Raw genomic sequence first — 19484 nt, 5'->3', positions numbered from 1 at the left:
AAGTATGTGTGGAATGTGCAAGAAGATTCTCCAGTCCCCTCGATCAACCATGATTAATCATTGTGAGAGACAACAGTTTATTTCCATATACGTAGCTTTAACAGAGTTTACCACAACGGATATATCATAATAAACTATTACAGCTTTGGTTGGAATTTAGAAAAGAGCTGAGCTTTGCAATTGCTGGGTGAATATAATCCTATATGATAAAACAAATACAATTTTTTTTCTTTGCATTTTTATATTATTGTCATCAATATTTATTAAATATAGTTGTGTTTCTAAGTCATATAAAATGATAGTTCTCATTGACATGAATTTTCGGTTTATCTTTAAATTATAAATATAACAATATCATAAGAAATTTTATATGTTTATATTTTAAGCTACTATTATATTTTTTCAAAATTATTTGACATAAAAAAATTGTAATTTTCTTTATTATTATGTCAGTTATTTCTTTTTATGTAAATACATTAAATTAAGAAGATACTTTCAACACAGAGGTGAGTTATAAGCATATTTGACATAATGCAACTTGATTTAATTTATAGCATTTTATTCTTAATCGCAACCGTACATATTTTTGTTCGACTTGATTTTAAAGTTTCAAATAATTCTTTGGCAGCAATTAATAATTACCAATTAGCGCATCTTAATCTGGTGAGAATAAAATCATATTATCGCATTACTTAATGTATAAAACTCACAAATATAAAATCGATTTGTCAAAAACTTATTTACATTTTTATTTTAATGCACTAAAATAATCAGAGAAGAAATGTCATTATAATTTTGTGTTTTATGCAAGATTTTCATATAAGGAAAATTCGGAAATTTATCCTCTTTTAATAAGCTGTACGATATATTACTGTTCTTATTTTGGATCACATTCAACAAGCTGTAATTTGAAATTATATTTTAATAAAATATTTCTTTGCCTAAAGTTCCAATTTTTGAAATTTTCTTTTAATTCATATTTAGATCATTAATTTAGTTTTATTCAAATAACTAAATTCCTAGTCTAATTTAAAGAGTGATTTTAAAATTCAATTTGCAAAAAAATTTGTAAACTTTAGAAATTTGAATAAACCCTTTATGAATGAAAATTATATACCACACTTCTATTTGTATAGATTATTTCCTTCATTATAAAAAAATTGCAACCTAGATTCAAAAATCACTAATACTTTTTATCTAAAAAAGAATACGTATTTCAAATATTCCAAATTCATTTTTATCCACCATTATATAACAATACAAATATTTTCTGACTTAAACAACTGTTGCATAAATATTATGATGTGAAATGAAATCGAGCATGAAACACGATCATCTATCTAAGCTAAAGCTTATGTTCAAGTAAAACTTTAAAAAATTGAACCACAATCGGCTTCTTTCAAAGAAATATTAAAAATTGAGATACATTGAATAAAACTACCGTTTTGCGGTCAGAATAACCTCAATATTTCTCGGTAAGAAAACTACACAAATAAAATCTTCTGTCGGAACTATTTAATCTGGTTTAATGTTTTACAAATATAAATATATAAAATTCTACATTTCAGGTTAAGTGTTCAGAATCTTCCTAATTTTTGAATCGCAGAGGAATAAAATAAAATTCAAAAGTCATAAAGAAGTAGACATCAGATCTTTGAAAAAGAAATGAAAATGTTGAACCTTTTAAATAATACATTTCTTAATTCATTTACTTAAGAAATTTACACATTTTTTTCTTCAAAATATATGTATTTATTAATTACCAGTAGAATGTTCGATGTATTTAAAGAAAATAGATATTTTGTAAAATACACAAGTGCATATATAATTAACTTTTTTTAATTCGAAATAAATTAAAAATTCAATCCCTATAAGTAGCAATAAATAAAGAGATAAAACTTCCAGTGAGCTGCATGATATTTTCAAGTTGATGATTTAGAAAAGACCTTTATTTGTCTTTTTATATGCAATGATGAAGAGTTCAGATTGGCTGATTGCTGCATTTTTCTTATTAGCTTTTTTGAAGTTCTGAATTTTCTACTTTGTTTCTTCCGTTTTAAATTTCTTTAACTTGTAAATATTTATCGCATCTCGTTTGAACTTCACTGTATATGGTGCAGTTTGCTTGCCTTGGCTTAAGTTAAGAAATATTTTCTAATTGCTTATTCAAAAAAAATCATTTATGTTTATATGTTAGGTTAAAATGGGAAATGACGCTATCATTAACTCAGTCTGCCTACTCAGTGAAAATATTGAAATCGATTTTTAACAAACTTTCCAGTGCGATACAGACTTGACACTTTAAACATAGTTCAAAACTAGATGACAAAATATGAACTTGTTTTCTTGTCTGTATTATTGTCTGTTCTGTACAAATTGTGCAATCGATTAAAAACTTTCATTGCAGGACAGATGGCACCATGCTAAATTGTAAACTAATCGGGAAGTTCGGTTACAATCGATTGCAAGGTGTCACACACAAAGCTAAAAAGTAGAAAAAATTATCTAAAAATATAGAATGTTCTTAAAATTGACAGAAAAGCATAAAATAAATGATTGTGAATTTTAAGCATTCACAATCACAAATTTTCAGGGTAATTAGTATACGGTTACGAATCTGCATTCCTAACCGCAACAGATTGTCTTAAAATTCTGCGATTGTGAATTTTAAAAATTCACAGATTAACTAATTTTCTGGACAATCTGCCGACGGTTATAAATGTGTTAGAAACAATAAGATATTTTTTATAGTTTTCAGTTCGTTTTTAAAACTTGATATATTTAAAAAGTTACTTAAATAAGAATTATTTAAATAAAAAATATCTTAATTATTTAAATAAAAATATGCGAATTACATTTTTTTTAATTGAAAATTCCCTTTCCTTCTATTATGGGCAATAATTTATAGCAATAATCTTTTAACTAATATTTTTTTTTCAATTTTCTTTATTGAATATTTACTCGAATATTATAAATATTGTGATCAAAATATCAGGATAACCACTCATTCAAGCTGTCACTCGTTGCTGCTGTACAAGCGATGGTATTTTAAACTGGTCCAGCTGTTAAAAACTTCCCCATAGTCAGAAGAACCAGTAAAAGCTGCATTTCGCCTTTTTATGAGGAAACAAAACAAGGAGATTTCGCCTGTTTATGGAGAAGCAGGAATAAGTCATGATTGTGGGCGCCAGAAGAGCCTGGACGGGTCATCTTCGAAGCGGCTAATCTATTTGACTTTTCTCATAAAGTAGTAGCTCGAGTCTTATGAGAATGGGAATAAAACTAAAAAAATCCCGAGCAAAAGTTGGAATATTGGGCAGAAATTGTTTATAAGCAAAACAAGATGACTTCCACATAATAGGAAGTTGCAACTAGTATCATAAGCCACATCCATGTTTTACACAAGATAAATCTTACAGCTATTTGAATATCCTGTGACTAACAAGATATCCAGAACTCAAGACAAACGACCATATTTTTTTCAATCACCTGTTGTAGGGTCCATGTATGTTTCATTTGAAGAAAGAAGTATAGAGTTTGACATCCAAAAAATGCTATTCTCAGAGGGAATTAAAGTTTCTATTAAGAGCCTATTTGGCCATCAAGCAAAGAAAGACTTCGGATCCAATATTTGTTTTCAATAATTTCAACAAGTTATAATTGATGCGTAGTAGAATATCTGCTGGCTTGAAGGCAATGAGGTAATTCAACACGATTAGTATTACTCAGCAGGATGTTTCTATGATTACTGAGAATATATATTTATAATATAAAAATAACAAAAAGCATTATTATTTCAAATATTATCAATTTTAATATTTGCCGCCAAGATTAATTTAATTTTAATGCAATTTTTCAACTGCTTGGTAAGATTATTTTTATAAAAGTTCCATTATTAACACGTGATTGATCGGCATCAGGTCTTCGCACCCTCTGCTTTTATTCTTCTCGCATAATTATGATGGTTATACGACTGGAAATAATAAATAATCATACAAAATATATTGAACAATGAGATTTAATTTTCATCTCGTATTATTATATTTTAACAAATCTAAACTCTTCAAACAGGAAACAAAGGGGCGAGTGATGAACGTATAATATTCTTTAACATATTTAACTCCGAACAGCAAGGTTCGAAAAGCTCCGTTTCATTTTCTAATAATTTAAATGCAAAAACGACTTTCAAGGAACTAAAAACAATTTATTGTCTTTCTTCCTCCTCAAAGAAAATAAGAGACAAGATACTTTGATACGAATTAAAATTTTATCTTTGATGAAATTTCTTTATCTTGCCAACCAATAATACGTCGTAATTACATTAACCCTTATCGTGGCAAGATTGCTTTTTTCCCAGAAAAGAAAAGAAAAGAAATATATATATATTATATATATATAGGTAGCTTATTTTATATATATAATTTTTTTATATTTTATATATATAATTATTTTTATATTTTATATTTTTATATATATTTTTATTTTATAGTGGTAGCATATTTTTATAAAGTTGTATGTATGGTATACTATACAAAATGAACATAAGGGTTAACAAGAATCAATAAAAATTTACATAGTTACATTTTTATACTCCAATTCTCTTTTTCTAACTCATTATTGACAAATGTTTGAGATATAATTTCATATTTTTCTTTATCTTTAGAAGCGCTAACAAAAAAATATTTCGGATTCAATTTCTCTGAGTTTAAAACAAATTTGTCCTGTCGTCACTACGGGCGACAAGATATATAAAGGAATCAATATGCAAATATCTCAAAAAAATGAAATAGCATTATTATCTCTAATATTGCACGTAGGTGTATATTTTTAATCACAAATCTCATTTAAAAAGTGAGCAATTGTATAAAAACATTTCACTCAATGTTTTAAAAAAATTCCGTTTTCATATGTCCCAATAGTGTGAAAGCGTCAGTTAGTAAAATATTTCTTTTAAATTCATCTATACATACAAACTTTCAAGCTTCTGGTTACAAAATTTGCACAGTTTCATTTCTTCCAAAATTTAGAAATAAAATTTCTAAATTATCACAAATTGAGATGAAAACACTTATTTTAGAGATGCGAATTGTAAATGTCATATACAAATATTTGTCTGTTAATATATCCCTTCAATCAACATAACTGGAAATAAATTTGCTAATCACGAATAATATTGACCCTTTCATTGGTGGATTGGTACAAGTTAGACTTTAAAAAAAGAAGGAAAGATAAACTAGAGAAATACATCATTTAAAGTGGCTCAAAGAAGCAGTGCAATTCCAAACAAAACAAAATTCTTTGCTGACAGTTTTGTTTATGAGATTACGTTTTCCTATAAAATAACGCATTTCAGTAACGATGAATATTTTGAAAAGCTGATGATTCATGCTGTATGTAATCATAATGTAAATACACAAGCATTATTAGAAGAACACGCAAGTTTGAATAGGGGTCGAAGATGCTCATTTTGTTCAAGTTCTGTAAACAATACTTAATGCATTATTTGATCATCTTACAAAGCATTAATAACCACACTATTATTTTCTGATTCCACTTATTTTGATTGAACCTATTATTTCTGAAATGGGCAACGAAAGACACATTCAAACATCACTATGAAAAAGTGGTCTAAGTCAAATTTATCTTTTAATATATCTGAAAATTTGTACGCTGAAGCATGAAACTCTGTATATGCCTAAATTAATGTAATACAAATATTTCACCAAATGATACTTTTGGTTTACGAGAGCTTCAAAGAAAGGGACTTTTTTTTATAGCTGATACATAATATTTCTCCCATAAATTAAATTCTCTATTATATAAAAAATTATTTGAAACAATGGACTGCTATATTTATAATTAAAATCTCCAAAAATATCTTTAAAAGTCAACCAAAACGCAATTTCAATTAGGGTTACATTGATAGACTAGAGTTTAAAAAATAAAATTTTCGCGAATTAAAATCTGGTTACAAATTTTCATGAAAATACAAAATTAAATGCTCAAGAATAATAAATACACAAATTAAACTTTTTAAAAATAAATATATTTTTACTTCATTTCTTTTCTCTATTAATATAAATTTATATCGTAAACTTAATTAACATATCAACGCCATTTCCAAAACAAAATTATCCTAATCAATTTAATGTTTTTATCTGAAAATCGTTTACATCAGTATTTCGGTATTTTGATACTTTTAAAATCGGTAGATAAATTGAGCATGAATAATTCAAAGCTATCCAGCGATTCACTAATTTTGTTAATATTCATTTTTAGCATTTAGAACTGTTGTTAATTATTATCAAAATGATATAGCTTCAACGCTATGATAAAGCTCTTGAAAGAACTTCTTCTCAAACTCTGTCGCCTGAATTTATAAATTTTAATTCCAAACAGTATACATTTAATAAATATCTTTCAAATAATAAGATATTAATACAAATTTTAAGTCCTTGTTAACATATACATAGAAAATTTACTTCATTAATGAAGTAATAAATTAATAACTCAAGACATTGAATTTCGATAAGAATTATGTAAGACATAGGTATGAAAAATTAATACTTAAAAAAATAGTTTTATAAAGCAATTAAATACATGCTTATTATAAAGAAAAGCTCTTTAAATCCAAAAAATGTGAGGAAGAATATGCAACAATTATATTTTAAAGTAAGATCGTTGCATCCACATCCGATTGCAATTATTAAAAGCAATAAATAAAAAAAAAATGCAAAAATAAAGTATTTTGAAGCAAGATATTTGTCGAAAGTTATTTAATTTCCTTGAAATCTATTTTCAGTATCGAAGGATTTAACAACTAAATTTTATTTTTTTCATTAAAAGCAATAATTATATTTTTCTTTCTACTGATCTGATGAAATTCTTGTTAAATTCGTGACCCACTTTTTTATGATTTAAACAATGTCAAAAATTCAATTTTTTTAATTAACTACCAGAAAATGAGGATTTTCAATCTTAATTAGTTTTAAAACTTAAATACAGTCAAAATGACTTTTCTTTCATTTTAATAAGCTTGTTTTAATAGATGCAACGAAACACGAGTCATGCAATCAAATTCTGACAACGAAACTATTCTCAGATATTTATCTTATTTTCAATTAAAAACAGATAAAGTTAAGAACACCATTTATTTTAGATAATTAGCACTTTCAAAAATGGCAAACATTTTGTATTATACATTTAATACAGTTAAACAAGATTGACCATTCATTCAATTTTGCATGGCCAGGACATCAGATGCAGATCCTAACCTTCATTAATATTTGTTATAAAGCGGCTAACTTATTATAAAGCAACTATACTGCACTATATTAGGACACTGATCGAGCTTTCATTGATTCTTCCTATAAACCGGCTATACTGAAACTATACAAGGACACTGGATGCAGATCCACTGCTCCATTGATTTTCATTCTAAAGCGGTTGTATTGGATTATATTATAATAGTATGTGCAAATCCTAATCTCCACTGATTTTTGTTTTAAAACCACTATTCTAGACAATATTAGAGCACTGGATGCAAATTCTCCTCTCCACTGATTTGTATTACTACGTGATTATATTGGATTATATAAGGACACTGGACGCAGTTCCCAACCTCCATAAATTTTATTATAAAGTGACTGTAAATCTAATCATGGATTAAATTAGAGCACTACGTGCAGATCTTAACATTCACCGATTTTTATTATAAAGAGACTATATTCAGGCACTGCGTACATAACCAAACATTCACTGATTTCTATCATTAAGTAACTACACTGGACTAAGTTCAGATTCTAACTTTCATTGATTTTTATTATAAAGCGTCTATATATATTACAATAAAGTTACTTTTTTTTACAGAAAAGTTGACCCTGGATATACAACTAATATATGAAATAAGTATTTGATGAATGTTCATTAGGATAATATTCATTAAATTTTTATTTTATGAAAGAAAAACTTTCGTGGCATTAAAATAAAAAATATTCGTTTTTTTTATTGTTTCTATCTTTAATTTGTTCTTGTATAATTAGATTTAGAAACAAGCAGGAGGACAATCGAAATACACTTGGAAGTTTTGATAACTGTATCTGCATGAAGAATAAATAAAATTTATCAATAGACTTTATTTTATTCATCAATTATGCAAAGCGTTGTTTTTCTCACTTACTCGGTATTTAAATAACTGAGCGTAGTATAAACCACTTTTGAAGTCTATATTAAATATCGATTTGCTTTGTAATTAAATATTTTAATCGTTTTAAATTACAAATATATTTTCCGATGTTTTGTTGAATGTCGGAATATACAGTGATGCATGCATCAAAATGTTACAGCTAAATTTATCTTTATAACTTTTTGCCATCTTTTATATAAATTAAAAGTAATCACAAGCTGAATTTTTATTAAAATTCCAGATTAAAATATTCTTTTAAAAAATTCAAATATTTCTTGTCCTAGTAAAACTTTTGAATTGTTTAAGTATGGTAGAAAACGCATTTTTCGGTCATACAATTATATCTTATGTTTTTTTTAAAATATAAAGAAATTATCAATTCCAAACGAATAAAAACATTAATTTTTTCACTTGCACTGTACTATCGCTTGAGTACATTAATTAATCCATTATTTAATTTTAAAATTATTTTTTGTTTCAAAATTAATTAATCCATTACTTAATTTTAAAATTATTTTTTGTTTCAAAATCTCGAATACCATTTTTAAAACTGGAAATTTAAAATAAATTGTATTTTGACAATCAGATTTATTATATACATGTTTTCTGAAACTAAAAAGTTCATTTCTTAAATTTAAATTTTATATATGCGTTTGTAAAATAAAAATTACAAATAACTGGAATTACAATTGAATATTATTACTGCCAGGAAAATACTTGAGTAACTTTTAATGATACGTCTTTAAAAAGATCTTTATTACAACTCCTTGTATCATACATTTCTGAATAATATATATTAATTGAGCTTATCAAAGTAGGAAACAAATTGATAATTACTAATTAAAATGTTAAATTAGTAATGAAATTCAATACTTTAGTTTGTTATTTTATGAAATAACTAGCTATTCTATAATTGAATTAAAAGATACACTGTAAAAAGTAATATAATTAAAATGCACTGTACTGCATATAAAATATTTGACAATAAAATCAATTTTTATAGACAATACATACTTTAACACTTATATTTAAAATTATTTATTACTTACACTTATATTTAAAATTATTTATAAAACTAATGAGTTTTTTTTTTTTGGCGCACTGCCTTTTGAGTGATTTTTTTTTTCATTTCTGCTATTACATCATCTTAAATTTGTAACTTAAATGAAAATAATTATACATTGTAATATAATAGCCAATACAAACAAATGGGATGAAGCACAGCGATTAATTTAGAGTTTAAAGGGATGTTGATCATTATTTTACGAAATAACTGGTTAATCGAAGTCAGTTTAACGCTTTACAGGAGTTTATCAATTATTTTATGAAATAACTATGCTCTATAAAATAATGAATTTGCTACTTTAAAAATGATATAAATTTATATAACTCATAAATATATAATCTCGCAATATAAAAGTATGTCTCATTAATATAGAAATATGGCTACCAGATCTTCAAAAATTTTTAAAAAATTCAATGAAAAAATATCAAACATTTAATTAAAATTCTAATGCATTAAAATTGTACAGTTTTTTGTTCTTCGAATTGAACAGTTTTATGTTCTATTTAATTTATTTTCCATTTTATTACTACATTCAAGGACTTCTACTGAATATTGTACAGTTGTATTTTATAATTTAATAGCATTGTTTTATTCAATGTCAATAAATTATTTCTTGTATGAATCATCAATAAAACAATGTTAAACTTTAACTGTGTTTAATTATTTTAAAATCAAAACCAGCCACATTCACAGCCGATATTTATTAGTTCACATTTAGCTAACATTTTCTTAATTTATATAAATTTGATTAATGATTTAAACTACGAAGCCATTTTAAAATGATGTGCATTTAATTGCACATCTCTATCAATTAAATGCACATTATTGTAAAAGTATTTAGATAGCATCACAATATTTATTCTAAACATTTTTCAAAATTTAAAGCAATTCAGTTCGGAACATTCGCATAGGTCAATTTTCAAAATTTTATTTTTCCTAAGAAAAATTAAATTTTATTTTTGCTATGACCTGCAAATAGCATTAAATAAGTCATTTTTAACCGTTTAAATAAATAGTTCAGAGCCGTTTTTCAAAATTTCAAAATTTTTGCATTTAATTTAAAACATAAATTAAAAATAAAAATTTTATAATGTATAATCTTTAAATTGTAAAGCATCAATTAACTTCGGAGAGAAGCTAAAAGATCGTTCAAATTAATTATCAAAGGATTCCTATTTCAACAGCTATTAGACAATTAATATAAAATGAAATATAATGCTTCACAAAAGTTTTTCAAAATAAAAAAATAGAAACATCCACTCTTTTAGAAGAGAAAAAAATAACAAGGATAAAATTATGAACAGATTTAAAAAAATTTTGCAGATCAAACACTTTTTCTCCAACAACAGTTGATATTATAACAAATTTAAATTTAAAGGAATTACGCTGAACGATTAATGATGGATTAGATCAGTAAAAATACAAACCAAATATTTTTTCATTCTAATTTGATTTATTAATGCTTTCAATAATTCATATAGTGTGTTAAACAATTTTTATTTTAATTCTCAGAAATTTTCAATAAATCTGTGCTGTCATAAATTTATGTTTTACCTTTCAAAACTATCTTAATTTGAGCTATTCTTAACAAGTCTCACAAACAGACACAAATATAAATTATTAAAGCAAAAGCTGACTCATTAAAATAACATGTTAGTGAAAATTCTAAATTATGCTGATTAAATATATACAATTAACACTAAATGGCGATTAAATAATTTTCTTGCAATTGCGCATGAAACATTTGTATTATTACGTATTAAGGCATTCTCTCTCACACATACATTTAAATAAATAAAACACACATTTAAATAAACTCTTAAATAAATAAACTCAAATAAAAAATCCAATAAAGCAAAACTTTATCCCAACGTTTAATTTAACCTGCGGGATAAAAATCCTACCTAAATTAAATAATCGTAAATATTTAAAACGGAATTTTCAATACATTTTTTATTAATCTAGACACAAAATAAATGCAACATTTTAAATTCGATGCTCACATTTTTCAATAAAGAAAAAATTAAATAAAAACGTAGATTCAAAAGAAGGGTGATAAAAAAAACATTTTCTCGGTGAATTCCTTTGAAATATTAAACAAATCATAAATTGAGAAAGAGAAATGATTTGCATCTGACTGAATATTATTTAATCAGGCATATTTTAAAGTTTTTTTAAAGACCATCAACTATTCAGTTTCAATAAAGTAAAGTAGAATTTTTTCTGAAAACATTTCCGTTTATCGATGCAAATTGGATTAATATATACACATTTTCTTTTAGTTATTCTGAGATATTAAATGAACTAATATTTCAAATCTATATTTTTTACAAATAGAAACTACCATATAACACCTTTTAAATTTTAATTCATGATAGATGATCTCAATACACTTCTAAGAAAATAGCGTATGCTTTTTACAATAAATTAAATATTTTTTTAGAGTATAAAATGTATATGAATAAAATTTTTAAAAATAACCGTTTAAAAGTTAATATTGTAAATAAGTACTTAATTATTGTAAATATTTACTTAATTGTATCTGAATTTAATTTGTCAAAAATTCTTTAATTAAATTTAAAAGTTAGTTAAAAAGTCCTTTATCATAACCAGTATTTTTATTAAATGATGTTTGATAAAATAGCAATAGCACAGTAAGTTTGTATTAATATTAATTATATTTTTTATTAAGCAAAATTAATTTGTACGTGTTTGTATTAATATTAATTATATTTTTACTAAACAAAATTTATTTGTTCATGTTATGATGAAGACAGTTTTAATCTGTTTTAACGTGTTAATTAAAAATAATCATTTTGAGGAAATTCAAATAAAAAATAAACTTTGTATTAATTTAATGAATTGAAATATAAAAGCAATCTATCTAGAGCACTTAGAAATATTTGAAGTCATTATTTTCCTTAAGAATATTGGGGTAATTTTTTCATTCGTATGAAATTTCACTATCATCCAAAGGTATTAACATAACACAATTCTGATTTAAAAGGAAGCAGAAGTACCTAAAAACAAGAAAAATGTTTAGAGCGATTTGCGAAATCCTTTATTCGAAAAATGAATTTTTAACTTATTGATTTTATATCTGTAGATCAATAAATACCAAAGTAAGCTAAATTAATACCATTACAAAAATCCCAATAACGCGTTTCTACAAATCTCCCAGAAATACCGAAATCCATACTTTTTTCCATATCTTTTTAGTATTAAAATTAATTTGGTATTTCTGTGACGTAGTTTTAATTTTTGAAAGCAAATTTTTGCAATTTACATTATTTTTAAAATAATATTAATTTGTAATTAATTTCACATCTATATTTATCTCATAAAGTTCATAATATTCTTTAAAATGAAAATTTATTAGATATTTATATATGTTATTTAAAAATATAATCACAATTTATTTTTTATTTAGTTAAGCATTATTCAACGCTAAGAAAAAATTTTCAAGCCAGAATAATTTTTTTAAATCGAAATTTTTCTTAAGCGCAATAGCATGTAAAACTGTAGAAAAATATGCGATCATATACTTCTCTTAAAAAAAGAAACTCTAATTTAATAATAATTTACTTAAAAATGAAAAAAAAATTCCAATTCAAGAAAAAATAAAATAAAGTGTCCTTTTAAATCAATGCAGCGTAAATTCGAATAACTAACACATTTTACTCCCAAAAGCATTCATTTTTATTTATTAACAGATATAAAAAAATTTTGTCACAGCTTTGAAACATTTATATCACTAATTCAAGATTTTTGTAGATTGAAAGCAATACAATTTCGATAATATGAATAAAAAATTTTAAATACAATAATATTTTTCTTGCGGCAAATTCCGATTTAAATTTCATACTTTAACAAAACTTTTGCAATTAAATAATTTGTATTTTTTCCTCCTGCGTTTTTACCTGCTCGTTTTTAAAATGAAACGCGATTGAAAAAAAAATCCCATTCTCAACCTAATCAATTATTTTTGACACGGAGCATTTTTTTAAAATTACTATGCACGTACGAGTGTTGAAAATCATCAGTACATGGCCTAATTCTACTTCAAAAATATTTTTTTTACTATCATGGTTAGTTAATACTTTTGCGTAGTATATATACATTAAATGGCAAAAACAAACGAAAAATATTTTTTTCATTCATATTTGGTTTCAAATCAACATTAAAGGATTTTTTTGTTTGTTAAAAATATAGATATTATTTTTATTACAACCAGCTTTAATTTTTGCATTGCAAATAATATGAAAAAATTACCCCAATATTTTTAAAACATGAAGAATATCGAATATTCATAAGAAAACATATCACATATAAAAAACGGGAGCTCTTTTAGCCAAACTACGATCAACAAGTCCTTACCTCCTGTTGGTTAAAACACTATCTTATTCTTTTTGCGGTCCTCCACTGAAGATAGAAGAAAAACAGTTCATTCCAAATGGAAAGCTGCTTTTTTCTCCTTTATTTATTTTCTGAGTTTTTTTTCAAAAGTTTTTGAAAAACGGAGACCGGTGGGGAAGGAAAAGAAAAACTTTTCCTTCCACAGTCAAAAAAATTTTTTTTTTAGCTTGAACACTGTTCTTCCGTCGAAAAACGCGAGTATGCGAAAAGCGCGGAAAAGTTAGAAGCGCGTCGCTTCTCTTCTCCAATCACCAGTCAGAACTCGTTTTGAGAAAACCGGGCTGTGGAATAGTTCGAGGTTTTATAGTCTCTGTCGAATGGGGAGAGCGATTAGAGGAGCAAACCTGTGGAGCAGATGGTACAGGTACGGCCTCTATCGGAGGAGCATTGAACTAGGGTACATTGGGTCCTGGACGATCCCAAAGAGTGGACATGATAAGGAAAAAACCAAAATCGATCAGCTTTTTCTCACCTATCTACCTGACGTTCCAGAACCTATTGTGGACAAACAAGCTGGACCAATGGTATTATATAAGTAGAAGTTTGTTTGGACCCCCGACAACAAATAGCGTCCCAGACGCTGAAAAAAGCAACCCCCATTTCCGCCCGCACTGTATACCCTGGCTCGATTTTCAATTTTCCCTCTCAAGTTCAGAAGAAAATAGTTATTCTGAAGTATAATTCATTTTTTTTTATCCACTTCACGGATAGCTGAAAAATATTTTAAATTTATATATTCATATACGGATGAGCCGCTTGAAAATTCTCAGTGCTCAAAAGACTATTGTGCAAAAGTATGGAGTGGCGCACTGCACTATCCAGAGAGGCAATTTTCAATATCAAAATTTTGTCAGAGAGAGGGCGCTGCAGAACCTTTTGCGGATTCCTCATTATATGATGGGCGCACTTCAGATTTTGTATTCACTTTAAAGGTTTGCTAAGAAAATATTTGCAGGTGTACAAACAGACCTATCTCTATATCAAAGAATTATTTTCTTTAAAAAACTACAAAAATATTTCACACTTTTTTACTTCTGAGAGTAATTGTTTTAATTATCTAAGAAAAATAAAAGCCAATAATATACCGAAATTTCACACACACCGGCAAATAAACTGCGCGTAAGTTTGGTTTAGTTATATTAAAGTTCCGTTTTATAAAGCAACACTAGGGCTATTTTTGGACGGATCTCGTGATTTTGAACCGTGGTCAAATGACGAAGACGGCACCCGAGCTGGCAGCCCTCTCTCCAAACTTCCACACCACACCAGAAATTGCACGTGAAGGATATACTTTTTTTTTACTTTTATGACGAGATCAAATGACGAGGACGACACCTGAGCTGGCAACCCTCCCTCTCTAAACTTCCAATAGACGGCAGATTTCGCGCGTGAAGGATACAGACATTTTTTTACTTTTATGACGAGGACGACACCTGAGCTGGCAACCCTCTCTCCAAACTTCCACACCACACCATAAATTGCGCATGAAGGATACATTTTTTTTTTACTTTTATGACGAGGACGACACCTGAGCTGGCAACCCTCCCTCTCCAAACTTCCACACCAGACTATAAATTGCGCATGAAGGATACATACATTTTTTTACTTTTATGACGAGGACGACACCTGAGCTGGCAACCCTCTCTCTCCAAACTTCCACACCACACCATAAATTGCGCATGAAGGATACAGACATTTTTTTTTACTTTTATGACGAGGTCAAATGACGAGTACGACACCTGAGCTGGCAACCCTCCCTCTTCAAACTTCCAAAACACACCAGAAATTGCGCGTGAAGGAAGTAGATTTTTTTTTTTTTTTTTTTTTTTTTTTACTTTCATACATTTTTCATGAAAGGTGCAATTAGTCTCTTTGTAATACATTTTTATATTGCAGTTTTAATAGAAACTGTTAGTCGCAAATGTTCTAGCTGTGACCACAAGACTATTTTATTCATTTCTCGTTGTCTATATTATATTCACCGACATATACATGGATATTTCATATACGTATAATTTTATGAAAACTGTCAAGGGATTCAATTAAAAATTCTGGCCCTCAAATTTTTCGAAGTTTATAATATCTGACAGAGCTCTCAATCTGTTGGTGGCGGCTGCATTTTTAATGTTCCGACGTCGACTTCCCAGAATTTTGTACAATATTGTATGCGATTTACAAAATTATTTATTAAAAAAATATTACGAATATTATTTAATATACAGTATTATACAGTACAAGTGTTCTACAAGAGTTTTGTTTCTTTCCACAAATCTCAAAAATGTGACGTGGCGTAAAATCTTTATCAAGCCACGTTTTAAAAAAATTTGTAGAATTGCATTTAATGATAATTTTTTTTCACAAAAATTTCTTTTGAACCCAAGAAATGTCTTTGTGAAAGAACGTGTGCAGTACTCCACGCGAAAAAATTCATTGCACTGATGATGAGTTTTAGTTATATTAACGCCCCGTTTTAAAGCAACACTAGGGCTATTTTGGGACGGAAGTCATGATATGGCGAGATGGTCAGATGGCGAGGACGACACCTGAGCTGGCACCTCCCTCCACACCAGTGGGAGGACGTTTAGCCCAGAAGGATTTAACGTTCACCAGACCAGCTTCCACGACGGTTCTTCAGTGAAATCGGGTTTCAAACCTGAAACCTTCCGAAGACCTTACCACCAGGCCACCGCGGCTCGCACTTATGATGAAGCGGGTCGTTATAATTCAATTTTTAAAAAGCGAAATGCGATATTTAAAAGTATAACATAACTTTAATCCAGCAATTTTTGTATATATTATAAATTTCTTTAATGCATCTCGGAAACGGCTCTATTTGTGTCAAATTTTATATTTAGATAAAGTTTTGCTTTTTTTGTTTATCTATGTAGGTGTCTATTTGAAAAAAACTGGATTTTACACAAAAAAAGACATTTTTATAAATGATAGTATAGCTAATTTCCGCTACGAAGTGTGGGCAGCGCAATCTAGTGTCAGAACAGCATGAATAACGCTTGTGTTGCGTCTACGCGTGAATGACGCGTACGAGTCCTCGGTTCAAGTTACGTTTTTTGCAATATTGTTTTACTTATGTGTTCATATTTAATATTTTCGCTTTTTAAGTTTATATATACATATATCTTTCCTAAAAAAAACGCTATTTTACGCAAAAAAAAAATATATAACTATTAAAGCCTTTTTCTATCTGCTCTCATGCTGACAAAGTCATATAGCACCATCTCGAACCCGATTTCACCAAGGAAAAACTGAGTGCAAGTTCAAAAATATAAGTAATGATCGATAAACCGTAAATTGAGTACTGTAATATAGTCGATTGTTTCTAATAACATCTTAAACTACGTGCATTCATGATGTTTTTAAATTTAAAATACCAATTTATATGTAGGTAAGATTGAAAAATATTCATATGTAATCAATATATAATTAATTATTTAAACATTTTCCTCGAAAAAACACGATTTTACAAAAAAATGCAGAGCGAAACTTGGCCTTCCGGTTTAGTTAGTTTAGTTATATTGACGTCCCATTTTAAAGGAACACTAGAGCCATTTTAGGACGCACCTCGTAATTTTGAACCGCGATCAGATGATGAGCACGACACCTGAGCTGGCCCTCCCCTCTCTAGACTTCCACACCACACCATCAGGCGGACGCTTGACCCCAGCTCATTTTACGTGCACCAGACCCACTTTTATGACGGTTCTTCGGTGAAGTCAGGTCTCGAATTTAAACCCTCCGGTGAAACCCTCCGAAGCCAAGACCTTACCAACAGGCCACCGCGTCCCCTCAGTCTTCCAAATATTTATTGTTAATCCTGAATATACGAAAGATAGGTTACTTTATTCTTTGATGTGTCATCAGATCCCCTGAATAATGATCATACTAATTTTGTTAGATCAGAATCTGTATGCAACAAATAACATATTACTAATTATTTTAAAGTCAAAGTAACCCGCCATAACACTAATTCTTTTATCAAGATAAATAATCACACTCGTAATTCTAACAATTTTAAATATTTGATTTATTGACGAACTTTTCATTATTTGTAACAATGCATCATATAATTTGAATAAAATTTGATCAGATAAAAGCAACATGCTTCTTTATTTAAAAAGAATTGTATAATTGGCAAGAAAGTAATTTATATTGCCTCAAAGAGAAAACTTTCAATCAAAATTTATTTCATTGTTTTTCCAAAGTTTCGAATGTATCTAAAACACAAAACTGTTTCATTAGATAAATTCCTCCACAATTTTTATGAACATCGTCCGCACTTGCTTCTCATTAATAAATATCTTAATTCTTATTTATTTCTTCCTTAGAATCGACTTTAAACCAGAAGGAACGGCGATATTCAGGTAAAAAGAAATAAAACATACGAGTCTTTGTTAAATAAATTAAATCTGCATTTTGTGGCAACACAGGATCAAAGCAATTCCGTTATTTAATAAATTATTTCGAGATTGGCAAAAGTTTCTAAAATTAAAAATCTTGTTTCCCTCGGTGTGGTTATCCAACTGGGAGAAGATTTAGTAGAACTTTCTGTTCACACAAAAATATTTTTGCAACAAATATTTAAAACTAATTTAATTATTTGATTTATTTGTAACACAGAGATAAAAATCAGTTTGTTGTGATGGAAAATTACAAATAACAGAAAAAAGTTATTAAATCTGACATTCACCGCTGCGAACATTCGCTCTTAAGCTTTTTAAAAAGAGATACATTCTCAAGCAATCTGTAGGGTAACCTCATATTCAATTAAAAATTATGATACACTAGATACCAAAAATGAATTATTGATTATAATTTGCTGAATTTCCACATTCAAGTTATGAAATCTTAATTTCTATATTGATGCATATTTATGTATAATGTCTGTTTAGATTACTTTAGCTTAGCTTTCCAATTTTTTTTTAACTACAAACATTGCATTTTAAATATAACTGCTTCCTGCTTTGGAATCTTCCTTTGATTCCAAAAAAATATTGGAATCAAACCATCATAATTCTCCCTATTTGGAAAAACTAATTTTGTAGAATGGTGCATCTGAAAATTCGAATTGAAACTTTCATTTATAATTTCAAATGCTTAAACTTTTTAGACGACGATCATTAAAAATTCTAAAAAACCGATAAAGAGCAAATATTTTCTAACCAGCAGGAGCGCTCTTCATTGACTTTCTTTTATACTTACATAATATGGCTGTCTTGTATTAAGTTTTGTAATAAAGCGGGGGAAAAAATTATATTTGATAAGCAAAATACTTAATCATCGTCTGTCGGGGAATAGTTAAAAAAAAATGTGCATCAACAGTAGAGTGTAGCAATCGAAAACTTAATAATTTAGTTATTGAATAAATAGCTACATATTAATTCTTATGTCTTCTTTATTCTTAACATTTTTAGCAATGAGATTTTCTTTTGACATCTGACAACGACATACTTGCCAGCCAGTGCTTTCAGATGTGGCAACGGCTTCGCTTAAAATAGCTCTAATCCTTTATAAAAAGAAGCTTAATTTGTCATGTCCATCATGAAGATGGAGGATAAATGTTTATCCTTAATCTTCAATGCTGGTAGTGACATGGCAAAAAATATCTGCAAAATGAGATTGAAAAGAAGTTTCTTAACGTCGAAATCCAACATCTGTCCAAGAATTGATCAGCAAGGAATTATGCGTGCACGTAACATTAAGCCTATTCGAAAACAGAATGAAAATAAAAGAATTTCTATACAAAAGTAAATACTGAAACTCGTAAGCGAATATAAAAACAAAATTATAGCAAATATAATC

At 27.6% G+C, this 19484-nt stretch overlaps 1 long non-coding RNA gene across 1 annotated transcript in view; it reads right to left on the bottom strand.

Moving 5' to 3' along the window:
- LOC129960798 (uncharacterized) overlaps window positions 1-13959 on the bottom strand; it is a 317867-nt gene extending 303908 nt beyond the window's left edge. Inside the window, exon 1 of the long non-coding RNA XR_008783689.1 lies at window positions 13629-13959. This is a non-coding gene — a long non-coding RNA (uncharacterized LOC129960798). The remainder of the gene's footprint in view (window positions 1-13628) is intronic.
- Between the last annotated feature and the right edge of the window lie 5525 nt (window positions 13960-19484).

Source organism: Argiope bruennichi, chromosome X2 (assembly GCF_947563725.1).
Source record: "Argiope bruennichi chromosome X2, qqArgBrue1.1, whole genome shotgun sequence".
Lineage (NCBI taxonomy): Eukaryota > Metazoa > Arthropoda > Arachnida > Araneae > Araneidae > Argiope > Argiope bruennichi.
This window is presented reverse-complemented; position numbering and strand designations above follow the sequence as displayed.